We start from the raw sequence: 19,034 nt of genomic DNA, 5'->3' as shown, positions 1-19,034 counted from the left end.
AGTGGGTTAAGGATCTGGTGTTGCTGTGAGCTGTGGTGTAGGTCACAGATGTGGCTCGGGTCCCACATTGTTGTGGCTGTGGCATAGGCTGGCAGCTGGCATAGGCTGGCAGCTGCAGCTCCAATTGGCTAGGGGTCATAGCCTGGGAACTTCCACGTGCTGCGGGTGCGGCCCTAAAAAAGAAAAAAAAAAAAAAAAAAAAAAAAACAAAAACCAGGAGCTCATGTGAGAACCTGATCAGTTTTGTTAATTGTGAGCCATAGGTATGTGGATATTTATTATACAATTCCCTGTATTTTCCTATATTTAGAACATTTTTTTCCAAAGAAACACATACACACATTTGTAAGTTGAGGAACCGCCTCCATTACTATTTGTGTTTCTCATGTACTAATTGAAGTGCTAGATTTAGAGTCAGAAAGACCAGAGCTCAAATCCTAATTCCACCACTGATGAGTCTCTGACATGTCTAAACTTCAGTTTCCCTATAGCGGAGATGATGCGAGGACGATTGCTGTTTGAAGTCCTTGTTGACTGAAATTACACCCTTCTTGTGTTAGGTCCTGAGAGAAGCAGGATTAAAGACACAAGTGGTATGTTTTGGATTCTGCCTTGTGAGAGGAGATAGAGGGGGAGCTGGGAAGGGTGGGGAGCCCATCAGACCACAATGTCCAGTCTGATGGTGAACGAGCAAAGGAGGGCAGGTGGATGGAAGCATCCTAGACTGCTGTGTAGGCTGCGTAAGCTTTGGCAAGGCTGCTGGGGAGGCCTCCAGCCAGTTCCCTGCCTGCCTGAGGAGCCAGGTGTCTCTAGGAGTGGGCCTGCCTTTCTATCTCTACCACTCCCAGGCAGCCCAGGGATGCTTGGGCCAAACCATCGTCTCAGAGCTCGGGGGCCAAGTCCCAGATCAATGTGGTAGAGATCTGGGAGGAGCCCCGACCACGTGAATGCATCACATCATACTGACCATACAGCAAACCCTCAGTGAATAGGTACTACTAATGGCAGTACCTGAGTATACGGTAGTATACTAGTAGCATACTAATTAGTAATACAACAGTATATTAGTATATTACTAATAATGATATGCTTTTGAGTTTGCCTTGTCCTCAGAACAAACATGAGTACCTTTTCAGATTGGTACTTTTCCCGTTCATCCGTTGGTGGATATTTGGGTTTCTTCTACATTTTGGCTACTTTGAATAATGCTTCTTAGACCGTGCATGCTAAGACCATACAAATATCTTTTTAGGATACTGCTTTGAATTCTTTGGGGTCTACACCCAGATGTGGAATTGGCAGATTATAGGGTAACTATTTTTAATGTTTAAAATAATATTTTAACGTGTTTTCCATAGCAGCCGCACCATTTTACATTCTCACCACCAGTGTACAACGGCTCCAGTTTCTCCACATCCTCGCCAACACGTGTTATTTTCTGTTTTTTCATTTTTTACGATAGCGGTCCTAATGAGGGTGAGGTGGTATTCCATTGTGGTTTTGATTTGTATTTACCTAATGAATAGTGATGTTGAGCATCTTTTCATCTGCTTATTGGCTACTTTTACATCTTTTTTTTAGAGAAATGTCTAGTTGAGGTCTTGGCCCATTTTTTAATCAGGTTGAATTTCCACTGTTGCTCAGAGCAGTTCTTTTTATAGTCTGGATATTAAGCCTTTATCAGATACACAATTTGCAAATATTTTCTCCCTTTCTGTAGGTTGCCTTTCACTCTGTTGATTGTGCTCTTTGACACAATTTTAAATTTTGATGTAGTTCCGTTTATCTATGTTCACATTTGTTCCCTGTCCTTTTGGTGTCATATCCAAGAAATCATTGCCAAATCCAATGTCATGAAGTTTTGTCCTGTTTTTTATGAGAGTCTTTTTTTTTTTTTTTTTTTTTTGCCATGCCCACAGCATTGAGAAGTTCCCAGTCCAGGGACAGAACTCAAGACACAACAGTGACCTGAGCCACGGCAGTGACAATGCTGGGCCTGTAACAACTAGAACACCAGGGAACTCCTAAAATAGTTTTATACTCAGCTCCTATGTTTAGGTGTTGATCAGTTTTTGTTTTTGTTTTTTTGACAGTAAAATAAATCCAAATATATTGGTTACCATGATAAATGAAACCAGAGGAAACACACGTTTGATCATTTTTAATTAATTTTTTATAGTCATTGAAGATGTTTGAATAAATGAAGTGATGTGAAGTTTTTATGAGCGAAGGATTTAGTAACCAATAATAATCAGCAATAGGGGGCCTCATATATGTCACGTTCTATGTCGAGTGTTAGTCGCACTGAGTACAATCCTTTCTGTAAAAGGGCCTTGGTCAGCTTGAACAGTGGTTCTCATCTTTGATTGCCCTGGAATTAGGTGGAGAAGCTTTAGAAAATAGTGGTATCTGGTTTCTACCCCAGAGATTTTTATGTAATTGTTCTGGGATACAGCCTAAGCATTCACTGTTCGTTTTAAAAGCTCCCCGGGTAATTCTAATATGTAACACAGGATGAGAAGCACTGTGCTAGAGAGATTTCCACTGTTACAAAACGAAGCAACAGCTCATTGTGCGATGATCACTGTTTATTTGCTTTATAGTAAAAGACAGCTTGTAGATTTAAGAAAAGGGGAAAAAAAAGCATGTATCCCAATGTTTCTAATTCAGTGTATTGCCTGCCCCAGTATTCAGTGATATTAGAGAGACTTCAAGGATTTATACATTTTTAAAGAACTCTTAAATGATTAACTGCCTATGCTATTATTTTCATAACTGTATCATGCGCCTCTTTGATTCTGGCGATTACTTTTTCTTAAAGGCGTCATATTCTGTCTCCATGAAACACATTCAAAAGGAACAATACATGTAAACGAAATATGCTAAAGAACTGTAAACAAACCTAGAATAAAAAATGCAACTCTTTAGGGGCTCCTGTTGTGGCTCAGCAGGTTGACATAGTGCCCATGAAGATACGAGTTCTATCCCTGGCCTCACTCAGTGGGTTAAGGATCCACAAGCTGCAGTGTAAGTTGCAGATGCAGCTCCCAACCAATGCTGCTGTGGCTGTGGTATAGGTTGGCAGCTGCAGCTCTGATTCGACCCCTCGCCGGAGAACATCCATGTGCTGCAGGTGAGGCCCTTAAAGAAAAAGAAAAAAAAATGGAACTCTTTAGACTGCTGAGCTGAATGTCCAGACTACAGATAACACCCCCTTTTTTTGGGCATGTGAAAGTTCCCAGGCCAGGGATCAAAGCCTTGCCACAGCAGTGACAGAGCTGTGTCCTTAACCCACTAATCCACCAGGGAACTCAACACCTCTTATGATAAATTTTTAATTAGCTTTGGAAATGTCATCAATTATATTTTCATGAATTCTGTGAAACAGAAAGTGAAATTCATTGTCAAAGACCATGGACATAGAGAAGCCTAAGGGAGGCAAGGGGAAGTCGAGGATAAAGGGAGGAATAAGAAGGGTTGCGTATTTTTATGTCCTGTAAGTAAGCCCTAATGACTGAGATACAGAGCAGTGAACAGAACAGGCTTAGAGCAGGAAGTATTTTGATAACAGGACATCATACATGCCCTTACTTATGCTAGATCATTTAGTTTTCACTTTGCAAAATCATAGTGAACTGCAGGTGGCAAAATCCCACGACTATTGAGAATTAGAAGAATGTAAATTAGGTATGAGGAGGAGGCGCCCTTTAAATATTTGCCCCTGTATTTCACACCAGTAGTCCGCAAACCTTACAATATAGCAGAATCACCTGGCAGGCTTGTTAAAACACAAATTGCTGGGGCCTAACAGCCAAAGCTTCTGATTTGGTAGGTCTAGGGCAGGACCCAAGTATTTTCATTTCTGACAAGTTCACAATGAAGCTGCTGCTGCTTTGGGGACGGGGGAGGGGGGTGCACAATTTGTGAACCTCTATACTATAGGCTTCCTGAGAACTGTGTCTTCTACTCAACCTCATTCTTAAGATTTCAGCATATCTTTTAAACCAATTTTTGTGTTTGGCAGAAGGATTGCTTTAAAAAAAAATGCATTCCTTTGAACATGGTTTCAATCTGCTGCCTACTTTTATTTTTCAACAGAATAAAAATTCCTCCTGAATACATCCCAGGACTCACACACTTGGATACATGGCCAGGGTCTAATATGAGTTCCTGTAGTTCTTCGTATGGATGCATTTGATTTACAGTGATCCCTTTTCCAACTACAACAATGAGTTTTACAGGTTCTGCCACCTTTCCAAAATTTGGATGGTCAGAGCTGCAAATTACAGAAGTAGGAATTAAGGTGAAACAAAGGTGAACCGCAAAGAAGATGCTAGAATCTGAATGCATCCCTCCAAATGTTGCAACCTAATGAATGCCCTGGTGTTAGTGGGTGGAGCCTTTGAGAGGTGATTATGTCATGAGGGTAGAGCCCACATGAATGGGATTAGTGCCCTTATAAAAAGCCTGGGAGCACTCTTCTCCATCCTGTGAAGCTGTGATGAGGTGTCTGCAACCCAGAAGAGGGCCTTCCCCAACCCTGCCGGCACCTTGATCTCAGACGCTCGGACTCCACAACGGTGAGAAACAGATCTGTTCTTTTCAGCCACCCTATCTGTGGTTATTTTGCGGTAGAGTCCAAAAGGACTAAGAGGGAAGCAGATTTTATTAGGATAACCTCTCGATTTCAATTATTCATGCACTTGTATCCTGTGAATAATCAAGAGTTCATGGTGGCTATAATTTTCTGTTGAAATTTTCTTTTTAAAAGCTCCACAGAGCAGCTTAATTATAATTTCTCTCTGCCTACTCAGAGAAAACTCTTGAAATTGGCTGTAGGTTTCCTAAGAATCTGAGTTTAATGTGTCATTTGGTTGCCTAGAACTGAGGATGAAGCATCCAGCGTCAAATTATGTACTGGGGCATGAAGAGAACCCAATTTGTGAGAAATCTGAAAGATAAACGGCAAGCGTTTTTAAGGCTATAGCCATAGATAAAGTAAGGAACAGAGGGAGTAGATGGCTTGGAAAATGCTAGTTTTTCCCCTTTATTTTTCAGAAAAAGGTTATTACCAACCAATTAGAATGGTAGCTCCTGGGAAGAGAAGAGAATAAAAACACCCTCAGATGTCATGAGAGCTTGAAGAATATGTTCAATGAAAAACTGAACTATTTCAGATTAGGAGGGGCTAGGAGCAGGGAACTTTTAACAAATATGCATGGACCCTCAACTAGAAAGAGGGTCCATGCAGTTTTCACGTGACAGGGTTTTGTGGCTGTCACGTGAAAACTGTGACCACATGGAAACAATCAGATATTTCACAAATCACACATTAAAAGCAATCTTATCAGTTTAGCTATTTACATCTGTACAGTCTAGACATGGTGATGTTACCGGATCTGTGGCTTGGTGTTCCAAGCCTATGGGAATTCTTGCAAAGCTGTTTTTTGTTTGTTTGTTTGTTTTGTTTTTTTAAAAAACTTTTTGTCCAGCTAGACTAATTCCCATCCCTTGACTATAGCTAGCTAGCTCCATGTCATTGGTGATATCTTTTTCATAGGAGATGTTTTCTTTTCCAATTTTGACCTACCGAATATCTACAAACTCTATCAAGGTTTTGGTTAAATATTGTTCTTTGAAAAATTTTTAAATTGAGTATAACTGACATGTAACATTTTATTAGTTTCAGGTGTACCGCATAATGATTCAATATTTGCATACATCATGAAATGATCACAGTATGTGTACTTAACATCTATCCCCATAGGTAGTTATACATTTTTTTTTTTTTGTGAAGAGATCTTTTAAGACCTACTATCTGGAGTTTCTGGTGTGGCTCAGCAGAAATGAACCCGACTAGTGTCTATGAGGATGTGGGTTCGATCCCTGGCCTCACTCAGTGGGTTAAGGATCCAGCGTTGCTCTGAGCGTTGCTGTGGTGTAGGTTGCAGATGTGGCTCCGACCTGGCTGTGGTGTAGGCTGGCAGCTGTAGCTCTGATTGGATCCCTAACCTGGGAACTTCCATATGCCACAGGTGCAGACCTAAAAAGCAAAAACCAAAACCAAACAAAAAACTACTTTCTCAGCAACTTTAAAATATGCAATACAGGTACTGTAAAACATAGTCACCATGCAGTATATTACATGCCCAGGATGTATTAATTTCATAAGTGGGAGTTTACACCTTTCAACCCCTTTTCACCCATTTCTCCCACCCCCAGCCCTTACTTTTGGCAACTCCTCATCTGTTCTCTATGAACTCAGAATTTTTTTTTTTTTAATATATTCTACATGTAAGTGAGAATCATGTGATATTTGACTTTCACTGACTCTTTTCATTTAGCTTAGTGCCCTTGGTACATTCGTGTTGTTGCAAATAGCAAGATTTCCTTTTTAATATATTCCATTGTGTGTGTGTGTGTGTGTGTATACACATATACATATGTATCATTTATATCATATTTTCTGTATCCATTAATCCTTTGATGGACACTTAGGCTGTTTTCATGTCTTTTCTACTGTAAATGTGGGAGGGCGTATATCTTTTTCGAGTTATTGTTTTCATTTTCTTTGGCTAAATACCTAGAAGTAGAATTGCTGAATCATGTGGTCATTCTATTTTTAATTTTTGAGGATGTTCCATACTGTTTTCCATATTGACTCAGCCAATTTACATTCCCACCAATATCGCACAAACGTTTACTTTTCTCCATATGCTCTCCAGTGCTTATTATTCCTTGTCTTTTTGATAGATATCCTAATAGGTGGGAGGTGATAACTCATTGTGGTTTTGATTTGTATTTCTCTGATTAGTGATGTTGAGCATTATGTGATGGCCATTTGTAGGTCTTCTTTGGAAAAAAAGTCTATTCAAGTCTTTTACTCATTTAAATTTTCTTAAAATTTTAATTTTTTTAGTACTTTATTATTATTTTTAATTTTTTGACCTGTGGCACAGCTGTGGCAATGCTGGATATTTAACCTGCTGTGCCACACAGGAACTTCCTCCTTTATCAGTTTAAAGTCAAATTGTTTCTTTTCTTGCTATTGAGTCATATGGGTTCTTTATATATTTTGGATATTAACCCCTTATCAGATATATGATTTGCAACTATTTTCTCCCATTTTGTTGGTTGCCATTTCATTTTGTTGATGGTATCCTTTGCTGCGCAGAAGCTTTTTAGTTGATATACTCCCACTTGTTTATTTTTGCTTTTGTAGCCTTCAATTTTGTTGTCAAATCTACAGAATCATTGCCAAGACTGCTCTCAAAGAGCTTACTGTTCTTGTGTTATTCTAGGAGTTTTATGACTTCAGGCTTAAATTCAAGTCTTTGATCCATTTTTAGTTAATCCATTTTCATGCATGGTGTAAGATAGTGGTCCAGTTTCATTCTTATGTGTGTGGCTGTCCAGTTTTTCTCAATGTAATTTATTGACAAGACTGTCATTTTTCCCCACTGTATGTTCTTGGCTCATTTGTCATAATTAACTGAAGATAAATGTGTGGGTTTTTCTCTGGGCTCTCTGTTCTGTTCATTGATCTATGCATCTGTTTTAATGCTAATACCATACTCTTTTGATTACTATAGCTCTGTAATGTATTTTGAAATCAGGAAACATGATGTCTCCTGCTTTGTTCTTTTTTTCTCAAGATTGCTTTGGCTATACAGGGTCTTCTGCTGTGAGCCACAAGGGAAGTCCTATACAGGGTCTTTTGTGATTTCATTTACATTTTGGGATTATTTGTTCTATTTTTCTAAAAAAATGCCATTGGAATTTTGATAAGAATTGTACTGAATCTGTAGATTGTTCTGATAGTATGAACATTTTAATGATATTAATTCTTCCAACACTTGATTACAGAATGTTTCCATTTGTTTTTGTTTTCTTCAATTACTTTCATCAATATTATAGATTTCAGATTCCTTTCACCTCCTTAGATAAATTTATTTCTAGGTATTTTGTTCTTTTTGATGCAATTGTAAATGGGATTGTTTCTTAATTTCTCTCCTGCTTGTTTTTCATTAGCATATAGAAATGCAACAAGTGTTTATATATTGATTTTACATCCTTCAACTTTACTGAATTTATTAGTTCTAACGGTTTTCTGGTGGAGTCTTTAGGATCCTCTACATATAGTATTATGTCATCTGTGGATAGTGACAGTTTTACTTCTTCCTTTCCAATTTGGAGGTTTTTATTTATTTTTCTTGCCTTACTGCTCTGACTAGGACTTCCAATATTAAGTTGAATAAAAGTGGAGAGAGTGAGCATCCTTGTCTTATTCCTGATCCTAGGAAAAGCTTTCAGCTTTTCACCATTAAGTGTGATGTTTGAGCTTCATTTTTTGTCACATATGACCTTTATTATGTTGAAGTACATTCCGTCTGTACCCACTTTGTTGAGAGTTTTTATCAAAAATGGATGTTGAATTTTGTCAAATACCTTTTCTGCATCTATTATATCTATTATTTATTATGTAATAGTTATATCTATTATATAACATCTGTTATATAACTTGAATTCTTCACTGTGTTCATGTCATGTACCACATTGATTTTTGTAAGTGTTGAACCATTCTTTAATCCCTAGAATAAATCCTACTTTATCATGGTGTTCAATTTGAGTTGGCTAATATTTTGTTGAGCTTTTTTGCATCAATGTTCATCAGGATTAATGGCCTGTGATTTTCTTTTCTTGTGACATCTTTGTCTGGTTTTGGTATCAGGGTAATGTTAGTTTCACAAGTGAGTTTTGGTGTGTTCTCTCTTCTTCAATTTTTAATTTTTTTTGGAAAGATTTGAGAAGGATTGGCATTAATTCCTTTTTAAATGTTGTGGTAGAATTCACCAGTGAAGCCGTCTGCTCCTGGACTTGTCCTGTTGGGAGGTTTTTGATTCCTGATTCAATCTCCTTACTGGCAATCTGTCCTTACAGTCTGCAGATTTTCTGTTCATCATGATTCCATCAAGTAGGTTGTATATTCCTAGAAATTTGTCATTTCTTCTAGGTTGTCCAGTTTGTTGGTGTATAATTGTTCACTGGAGTCTCTTATGATAGTTTGCATTTCTCTGGTGTCAGTGTAATTCTCCCCTTTCATTTCTAATTTTTAAATTTGTATCCTCTCTTTTTCTTTTGATGAATTTAGCTAAAGGTTTGTCAATTTTGTTTTATTTTTTCAAAGAACTAGCTCTTAGTTTCATTGATCTTTCCTATTTTCTTTTTAGTCTCTATTTCATTTATACACTGTCTGATCTTTATTATTTCCTTCTCCTAAGTTTGAGCTTCATTCATTTTTCTTTTTCTGGCTCTTTGAGGTATAAAGTTGGGTTGTTTGAGATTTTTCTTCCTTCTTGTTGTAAGCATTTATTTGCTATGATCTTCCTTCTTAGAACTGTTTTTGTTGCATGTCATAAATTTTGATATGTTTTATTTCCATTTTCATTTGTATTGAGGTATTTTTTTATTTCTCTTTTCACTTCTTTGTTGACCCATTGGTGGTTCAGCACTGTGTTGTTTAATCTCCACATATGTGTGAATTTTTTAGTTTTCCTGTAATTTATGTCCAATTTCATACCATTGTGGTCAGAAAAGATGCTTTATATGGTTTCAATTTTCTTAAGTTTATTAAAACTTAATATTTGTAGCCTAATTTATGATTTATTCTGGAGAATTTACCATGTGGATTTGAAAAGTATTTGTATCTATTTTCTATGGAATGCTCTGTATGTATCTGTTAAGTCTATCTGGACTAATATATTTTTTATGGTTGATGTTTCCTTATTTATATTCTATTGAATGATCATCTATATCCATTGATAAAGTGGGATATTAAAGTTTCCTACTATTACTGTATTGTTGTCTGTTTCTCCCTTTAGGTCTGTTTATATTTACCTTCTATATTTAGGTGCTCCTATCTTGGGTGCATAAATATTTACAAATAACATATTTTCTTTTGGATTCATCCTTTTATCATGATGTAATGCCTCACTTTGTCTCTTATTGCTGTTTTTGTTTTAAGGTCTATTTTATTTAATATAAATATAGCTATCCCACTTTCTTTTGGTTTTTATTTCCAGGGACTATCTTTTTCTATTCCTTTACTTTCAGCTTGTATGTGTTCTTATATCTTAAGTGAATATCTTATAGGGAATGTATGGATGGATCTTGTTTTTCCTTATCACTTCAGACAGCTATGACTTTTGATTGGAGAATTTAGTCCATTTACCTTAAAAGTAACTATGGATAGGTGCACACTTATTGGCATTTTTTTTTTTAAGACTTTATTTTTTTTGTTTTTTTTTGCCTTTTTGCTATTTCTTTGGGCCGCTCCCGCGGCATATGGAGGTTCCCAGGCTAGGGGTCTAATCGGAGCTGTAGCCACCAGCCTACGCCAGAGCCACAGCAACGTGGGATCCGAGCCGTGTCTGCAACCTACACCACAGCTCACGGCAACGCCAGATCGTTAACCCGCTGAGCAAGGGCAGGGATCGAACCCGCAACCTCATGGTTCCTAGTCGGATTCGTTAACCACTGCGCCACGACGGGAACTCCCTTATTGGCATTTTGATGACTGTTTCTAGCTGTTTTGTAGAGCCTTTTTTCCTTTTTCTCTTGCCCTCTTCAGTGATTTGATGATTTTCCATGGTGGTACACTTAAATTTCTTTCTCTTTACCTTTTGTGTGTCAACTATAGGTTTTTGCTTTTTGGTTACCATAAGGCTTACAAATAACTTTTATTTATGATAGTCTATTTTAAGTTGATAACAACTTAAGTTTGGATACATTCTAAAATCCTATATTTTAACTCTCCCTCCACCCATACTTTATTTCATTTCATTGATCACATATTTTATGGCTGCACCCATGGCATGTGGAAGTTCCCAGACCTATGCTGCAGCTGTGGCAATGCTGGATTCTTTCCCACTGCCCTAGGCTGGGGATCAAACCCACATTGCAGTTAGATTCTTTTTTTTTTTTTTTCTTTTTGTCTTTTTAGGGCTGCACCCATGGCATATGGAGGTTCCCAGGCTAGGAGTTGAATCAGGAGCTGTAGTCGCCAGCCTAAGCCACAGTTTACAGCAATGCCAGATCTGAGCCGCATCTGCAGCGTACACCAAGCTCATGGCAATGCCAGATCCTTAACCCTCTGAGTGAGGCCAGGGGTCGAAACTGCATCCTCTTGGATGCAGGTCAGACTCATTTCCACTGAGCCAGGATGAGAACTCCTATAGCTGGATTCTTAACCCATTGCACCAGAGGGGGAACACCACACTTTTTATGTTTTTTTATTTTTTTTCTCTTTTGTCTATTTAGGGCCACACTAGCGGCATATGGAAGTTCCCAGACTAGGGGTCGAATCGAAGCTGTAGCTGATGGCCTATGCCACAGCCACAGCAACTCAGGATCTGAGCCACGTCTGCAACCTACACCGCAGCTCATGGCAACATCAGATCCTTAACCCACTGAGCAAGGCCAGGGATGGAACCTGTATCCTCATGGATACTTGTCGGGTTCGATAACCACTGAGCCATGATAGGAACTCCTTTTTATGTTTTTAACGTCACAGTTTACATCTTGTTATCTTTATCCCTTAACTGATTATTTTAGTTATAATTGTTACTACTTCTGTGTTTTGACTTACATACTAGCTTATAAATGATTGATCCAGGATATAGCTTATAAATGATTGATCCAGGAACTTTACAACATGACATGATTCTGAATCATAATATATATTCACCTCAACAGTGAAATTTATACTTTCATGTGTTGTCTTAAACACTTAAGCATTCTTTCATTTTAGCATAAAGACATCTTTTTATCATTTCTTATAAGTCTAGTCTTGTGGTAATGAACTCCTTTAACTTTTTCTGCCTGGAAAACTTTATCTCTTCAGGTTTTTTTTTTTAATTTTATTGATGTATGGTTGATTTACAATGTTATAATTTCTCCTGTACAGCAAAGTGATTCAGTTATACATGTACACACATCCATTCCCTTTCAGATTCTTTTCCCACATAGATTATCACAGAATATTGGGTAGAGTTCCCTGTGCCAAACAGCAGGTCCCCACTGGCCATTCATTCCATATATCACAGTGTGCACATGCCAATCCCAAATACCCAGTCCGTCCCTCCTCCCAACCTGTCCTCTTTGGTAACCATAAGTTTGTTGTCAAAGTCTGTGAATCTGTTTCTGTTCTGAAAGTAAGTTCATTTGTATCCTATTTTTAAGATTCCACGTATAAGTGATGTCATATGATGTTTTAACTTTCACTGTCTGACTAAATTCACTTAGTGTGATCATCTCTAGGTCTGTCTGTGTTGCTGCAAATGGCATTATTTCCTTCTTTTTCGTGGCTGAGTTATATTCCATTGTTTATAACTTCTTCTTTATCCTATGTCAGTGGACATTTAGATTGCTTCCATGTCTTGGCTATTTCAATAGTGCTGCAATGAATTCTGAGGTGGACGTATCTTTGCAAATTACAGTTTTCTTCAGATAGATGCCCAAAAGTGGGGCTGCTAGATCATATGGTACTTTTATTTTTAGTTTTTTGAGGAAACTCCACACTGTTTTCTATAGTGATTGTACCATTTACATTTCCACCAACAGTGTAAGAAGGTTTCCTTTCCTCTGCACCTCTCCAGCATTTATTGTTTGTAGACATTTAGGTTCATGTAAGGTGGTACCTCGTAGTTTTGATTTGCATTTCTCTAATAATTAGTGATGAGCATCTTTTCATGTGGTTTTTGGCCATTTGTGTGTCTTCTTTGGAGAAACGTCTATTTATTTATTTTTATTTTATTTTATTAATTAATTAATTTATTTAATTAATTTATTTTTTTGTCTTTTTGCCATTTCTTGGGCCACTCCTACGGCATATGGGAGGTTCCCAGGCTAGGGGTCTAATCGGAGCTGTAGCCGCCAGCCTAAGCCAGAGCCACAGCAACGCAGGATCCGAGCCGGATCCGAGCCGCGTCTGCAACCTACACCACAGCTCACGGCAACGCCGGATCGTCAACCCACTGAGCAAGGGCAGGGACCGAACCCGCAACCTCATGGTTCCTAGTCGGATTCGTTAACCACTGCGCCACAATGGGAACTCCCGAAACGTCTGTTTAGATCCACCCATTTTTTTGCTTGAGTTGTTTGTTTTTTTTGATATCGAGCTGCAGGAGGTGTTGGTATATTTTGAAGATTAAACCCTTGTCAGTTGCTTCACTCGCAAATATATTCTCCAGCTTTGTATGTTGTCTTTTCAGTTTGTTTATAATTTCCTTTGCTATTGAAAAATTTATAAGATTAATTAGTCCCATTTGTTTATTTTTGTTTTTATTTTCATTGCTCTAGGAGATGGATCTGAGAAGATACTGCTGCAGTTTAGGTCAGACAATATTTGGCCTCTTTTTCTCTAAGAATTTTATAGTGTCCAATATTATATTTAGGTCCTTGATCCATTTTGAGTTTGTGTGTGTATGTGTGTGTGTGTGTGTGTGTGTGTGTGTGTGTGTGTGTGTGTGTATGGCATTAGAGAGTGTTCTTTTATGTATAGTTGTCCAGTTTTCCCAGCACCACTTACTGAAGAAACTTTCTTTTCTCCATGGTATAGTTGCCTCCTTTGTTGTAGGTTAATTGGCAATAGGGTTTATTTTCTCTTACCTTAATCTGTTTTTGTACCAGTACCTACTATTTTGATGACTATAGCTTTGTGGTATAATCTGAAGCCAGGGAACCTGATTCCTCCAACTCCATGTTTCTTTCTTAGGATAGCTTTGGCTGTCTTTTCATGTTTCCCTACAAAATTTTTTTTTTTTTTTTTTTTTGGTCTTTTTGCCATTTCTTGGGCTGCTCGCACAGCATATGGAGGTTCCCAGGCTAGGGGTGGAATCGGAGCTGTAGCGGCTGGCCTGCACCAGAGCCATAGCAATGCGGGATCTGAGCCACACCTGCAACCTACACCACAGCTCACAGCAACGCCAGATGGTTAACCCACTGAGCAAGGCCAGGGATCGAACCCGCAACCTCATGGTTCCTAGTCGGATTCATTAACCACTGAGCCATGACGGGATCTCCTTCCCTACAAATTTCATTTTTTGTTCTAGTTCTGTGACAAATGTCCTTGATAATTTGTTAGGGATTGCATTGAATCTATAAACTGCCATGGGTAGTACAGTTGACAATATTGATTCTTCTAATCCAAGAGCACAGTGTATCATTCCATTCGTTTGTGTCATCTTCAGTTTTTTTCATCAGCATCTTTAGTTTTCAATGAGCATGTCTTCTCTTTAAGAAGGTTTGTTCCTAGGTATTTTATTCTTTTTGATGTGATGATAAATGGGAATGTTTCCCTAATTTCTCTTTCTGATTTTTCATTGTTAAGTATATAGAAATGCATTTGATTTCTGTGCATTAATTTTGTATCCTGCAGTTTTACTAAATTCATTGATGAGCTCTAACAGTTTTCTGGTAGTGTCTTTAGGATTTTCTATGTATAGTACCATGTCATCTTCAAACAGTAATAGTTTTAAGTTCTTCCTTTCCAATTTGGATTCCTTTTATTTCTTTTTCTTCTCTGATTGCTGTGGCTGGGACTTCCAAAACTATGTTGAATGAAAGAGACACAGAGTGGACGTCCTTGTCTTGTTCCTGATCATAGCTGGACTTGATAAGTTTGAATAGTTTTTGTGTGGAGTCCTTAGGGTTTTCTATATATAGTATCATGTTATCTGCATACTGTGACAATTTTATCTCTTCTCTTTCAATTTGGATACCCTCCCCCATTTGGATACCTTTTATTTCTGTTGTTTGATTGCTGTGGTTAGGACATCCAATACTATGTTGAATAAAAGTGGTGAGAGAGGGCATCCTTGTCTTGTTCCATATTGAAGCAGAAAGGCTTTCACCTTTCCTCTGTTGAGTATTACATAGGCTGTGGGTTAATCATAAATGACTTTGATTATGTTAAAATATGTTCTCTTTATACCCACTTTGACAAGAGTTTTTATCATGGATGTTGGATTTTGTCAAATGCTTTTTTCTGTATCTGTTGAAATGATCATGTGGTTTTAGACTATTCTTTTGTTAATGTGTTGTATTACATGGATTGACTTGCATATGTTGAACCGTCCTTTTGAACATGGGTTGAATCCCACTTGGTCATGATGTATCATCTTTTTCATATGTTGTTGAATTCAGCTGGCTAAAATTTTGTTGAGAATTTTTGCATCTGTATTCATCAGATATTGGCCTATAATTTTCTTTGTCTGGTTTTGGTATTAGAGTGATGGTGACTTCATAGAATGTCTTCAGGAGTGTTCCTTTTTCAATCTTTTGGAAAAGTTTAAGAAGGATGTATGTAAATTCTTCTTTATATGTTTGGCAGCATTCTCGTGTGAAGTCATCTGATCCTGGACGTTTGTTTGCAGGGAGTGTTTTCATTACATATTCAATTTCATTTCTATCGATTGCCTCTGTTCAATTGTTCTATTTTTCTTGATTCAGTTTTGGTGGGCTGTATGTTTGTTTCTAGAAAGTTGTCCACTTCTTCCAGGTTTTCAAATTTGTTGACATATAATTGTTCATTATATTCTCTTATTTTTTTTTAATTTCTGCATTATCCATTGAGATTTCACCTTTTTCATTTCTTATTTTGTTTATTTGAATTCTTTCTCTCCTCTTCTTGGTGGGTTTGTCTAGAGGTTTGTCATTTTTGTTTTCCCTTTCAAATAACCAGTTCTTGGTTTTATTGATTTTTTTTCTGTTGTTTTTTGATTCTCTATTTTATTGATTTCCTCTCTGATCTTATATGATTTTCTTCCTTCTGTGAACTTTAGCTTTTGTTTGTTCTTTTTCTATTTCATTTAGGTGGCAGATTAGGTTGTTGATCTGAGATTTTACTTCTTTTCTGAGGAAGGCCTGTATCACTATGAACTGCCCTCTGAGAACTGCTTTTGTGGCATCCCATAGATTTTGAATGGTTGTGTTTTCATTATCATTTGTCTTGAGGTATTTTTAAATTTCCCTTTTGATTTCCTCATTGACCCATTGATTTCTTAGTAGCAAGTTGTTTAGTCTCCATGTAGTCAATTCTTTCCCTGTGGTTGATAGCTAGTTGCATGCCATTGTGGTCAGAGAAAATACTTTCTATCTTCTTAAATTCGTTGAGATTAGTTTTTTGCTCCAATATCTTGTCAGTCCTTGAGAATGTTCCATGCGTACTTGAAAAGAATGTATATTCTGATTTTTTTTAATGCAATGTCCTAAAAATGTAAATTAAGTCTAACTGTTCTATTCCATCATTTAGGATCTTTGTTGAATTATCAATTTTCTGTTAAAGGATCTGTCCATTGATGTTAGTGGGGTGTTAAAGTTGCCTACTATGATTGCATTTCCATCAACTCATTTTATGTCTGTTAGTATTTGTTGTATGTATTTGGATGCTCCTATGTTAGGGGCATATATATTGATGATTGTAATATCCTCTTCTTGAATGGATCCTTTTGTCATAAAATAGCGTCCTTCTTTGTCTCTTTTTTATGGCCTCCATTTTAAAGTCTTTTTTGTCTGATATGAATATTGCATATCCTGGTTTCCCGTCTTTTCCATTGGCATGAAATATCTTTTCCCATTCCCTTACTTTCAATTTATATGTGTCCTTTGCCCTAAGATGAGTCTCTTGTAGACAGCATATTGTAGGCTCTTGCTTTTTTTTTTTTTTTTTAATCCAATCCTCCACTCTACCTCTTTTGATTGGGGCATTCAGTCCACTGACATTCAAGGTAATTATTGATAAATATGTATGTTTTACCATTTTAAACCTTGTTTTCTAGTTGATTCCATGTTTCTCCTTTTTTTTTTTTTTTTTTTTTGGTTGGATGTTTTCCTTTTAATGTTGTGTCCTTTTTCTTTTTAGTTTTTGTGGATATAATCTTTGGTTTAGATTTGTGGTTGCCCTATTTTTCAATTATATTAACTTCTTCCTATATCTACTTGCTTTAGTCTGATAATCATATAGATTCAAACACATTCTAAAAAAAAAACTAGATTTTGCTTTCCTTCTCCACATTTTATGATTTTGAAGTCCCTTTTTAGCATCTTCATGTTTGTCTTTTACTGTTCCTTGTGTTTATTGTTGCTTTTACGATATGCCTTTTTTTCTTTTAGATCTGTATACTGGCTTATTTAAGTGACTGCTTTCCAATGTGACTTCTTCCATCCTATATCTTCTTACTTTTTTATTTAGAGGAGCACTTTCAGTACTTCTTTTAGAATGAGTTTAGTATTGCTCTGCTCTTTTAGTCTTTGTTTGTAGGAGAAATTATTTGTTGTTCTATTTTAAATGATATCCTTGCTGGGTAGAGTATTTTAGGCTGCAATTTTTTCCCTTTTAGAACTTTGACCATATCTTGCCACTCTCATCTGGCCTGTAGTGTTTCTGTAGAGAAATCAATCATAGCCTTACAGGGGTTCCCTTATAATTAACACTTTGTTTTTGTCTTGGTGCCTTTAGAATCCTCTTTTCCCCCTTTTTTATTATAATATGTCTTGGTTCAACATATTATATGGTTCAACATATTATATGGTTCAACATATTATATGGTTCAACATATTATGTCTTGGCTTGTTTGGGTTCAACTTGTTTGGGGCCCTCTGTGCTTCCTGTATCTTGATAACTGTTTTCAGCCATAATTTCCTCAAATATATTTTCAATCCCTGTCTCTTTTTCTTCTTCTGGAATCCCTATAATGCATAGGTTGACCTGTTTTATATTATCCCATAGCTCTCTTATATTGCTTTCATATTTTTTCATTGGTTTTCTGTTGCTGTCCTGATTGGGTGATTTCCATTATTTTATCTTCCAAGTCACTAATTCATTTCCCTGCATTATTCATTCTGCTCTTCAGTGCCCTTAACTCAGCCTACATCTCTGCAAGTGAATTTTTAAATTTTTCTTGGCTTTTCCTTATATTTTCTAGTTCCTTTCTAAAGTAACCTGCATTACTGTCATAGCTGCTCTTAATTCATTCATATTTGCTCTTAATTCCTTTAGCATTTTGACTATCTTCTTTTTGAACTTGGTGTCTGTTAGAATGCAGAGGTCTGTTTCATTGTTTGCTCCTTTAGGTAAATTCTCCTGTTGTTTTATTAACTGGGAATGGTTCCTGAGCTTCTTCATTTTGCTTATATTTTTCTCATTCTGTGAGTTTAGGAAAAACAACTACTGTAGTCTTGGAGGGCTCTTTATATTTATGAGCACCCCTGGGTATTTTGTGAGTACTTACTGTCTATATTTAGGGTGCTATTTGTACTTGCAGGGAGATGGAGGCAGTGGGCAGGGCTAGTAGCCAGTGCCTGGTTGCTGGTCTCCTAACAGTGGCAATGAGCCATGGGAAGGTGGTGCAGGCTGCTCCTAGTTGCTGGGCTCTGGGAAGTGACAGTTATTTGTAGGTGACACCTGGAGAGTTTGGCAGTGGCAGCAGCAGAGTGAGTGTGTGTGTGTGTGTGTGTGTGTGTGTGTGTGTGTGCATGCGCACATTCCCAGGGAAGTGAGAACAGCAACAGGTGGTGCTTGGTTGCATTGCCTTCCTGTGTGCTGACCTCTGAGGTAACTGGGGCCACAGGTGTTACCTGTTCACAGACAGGTAGTGTCTGTGGTGTTCACCACAGTTAGTGGTGGTGAGCCACACCCACCTCTGGTGTCTGACATGACTGCCATGGTTTGCCCCTGTGGCCTATAGACCAGGCAAGAGACACCACTTTGTGCTTAGGTCCCACTGCCCTTAGCCTTTGCAAGAGGTGCCCAGCCACCTGTAGCCCATACAAGAGGCATCCTGTTGCCAGTAGGCACTCTGCCCTCTGAGAGTCTGCGTGCACAGGGAAAGGTATTCCTATGGCAGTCTGCCCCTCATCCTCTCACCCTCCCCAGTTATGGTGCCTTGCTTCTCCTGTGGGCCCAGGCCTCCTCCTGGGTTCCCTTGGCTGTGGTGCTCTGCTCCCCAGCCCATGGTGTACAGCTCCCTAGCCTT

General features: G+C 37.8%; 2 protein-coding genes across 3 annotated transcripts in view; one reads left to right on the top strand and one right to left on the bottom strand.

Annotated features, from left to right (window-relative positions):
* GATB (glutamyl-tRNA amidotransferase subunit B) overlaps positions 1-19,034 on the bottom strand; it is a 685,553-nt gene that overhangs the window by 274,703 nt on the left and 391,816 nt on the right. The window lies entirely within an intron of this gene.
* Positions 4,486-19,034, top strand: part of FHIP1A (FHF complex subunit HOOK interacting protein 1A) — a 299,876-nt gene continuing 285,327 nt past the window's right edge. For both annotated transcript variants that reach the window (XM_021101513.2, XM_084972705.1), the window contains exon 1: positions 4,486-4,580. The gene's annotated coding sequence lies outside the window, so the exon portion shown is untranslated. The remainder of the gene's footprint in view (positions 4,581-19,034) is intronic.

This window comes from Sus scrofa, chromosome 8 (assembly GCF_054392235.1).
Source record: "Sus scrofa isolate SSC_HxYL_T2T_F1_AM1 chromosome 8, Sscrofa_HxYL_maternal_Yorkshire_Landrace_v2.0, whole genome shotgun sequence".
Lineage (NCBI taxonomy): Eukaryota > Metazoa > Chordata > Mammalia > Artiodactyla > Suidae > Sus > Sus scrofa.
This window is presented reverse-complemented; position numbering and strand designations above follow the sequence as displayed.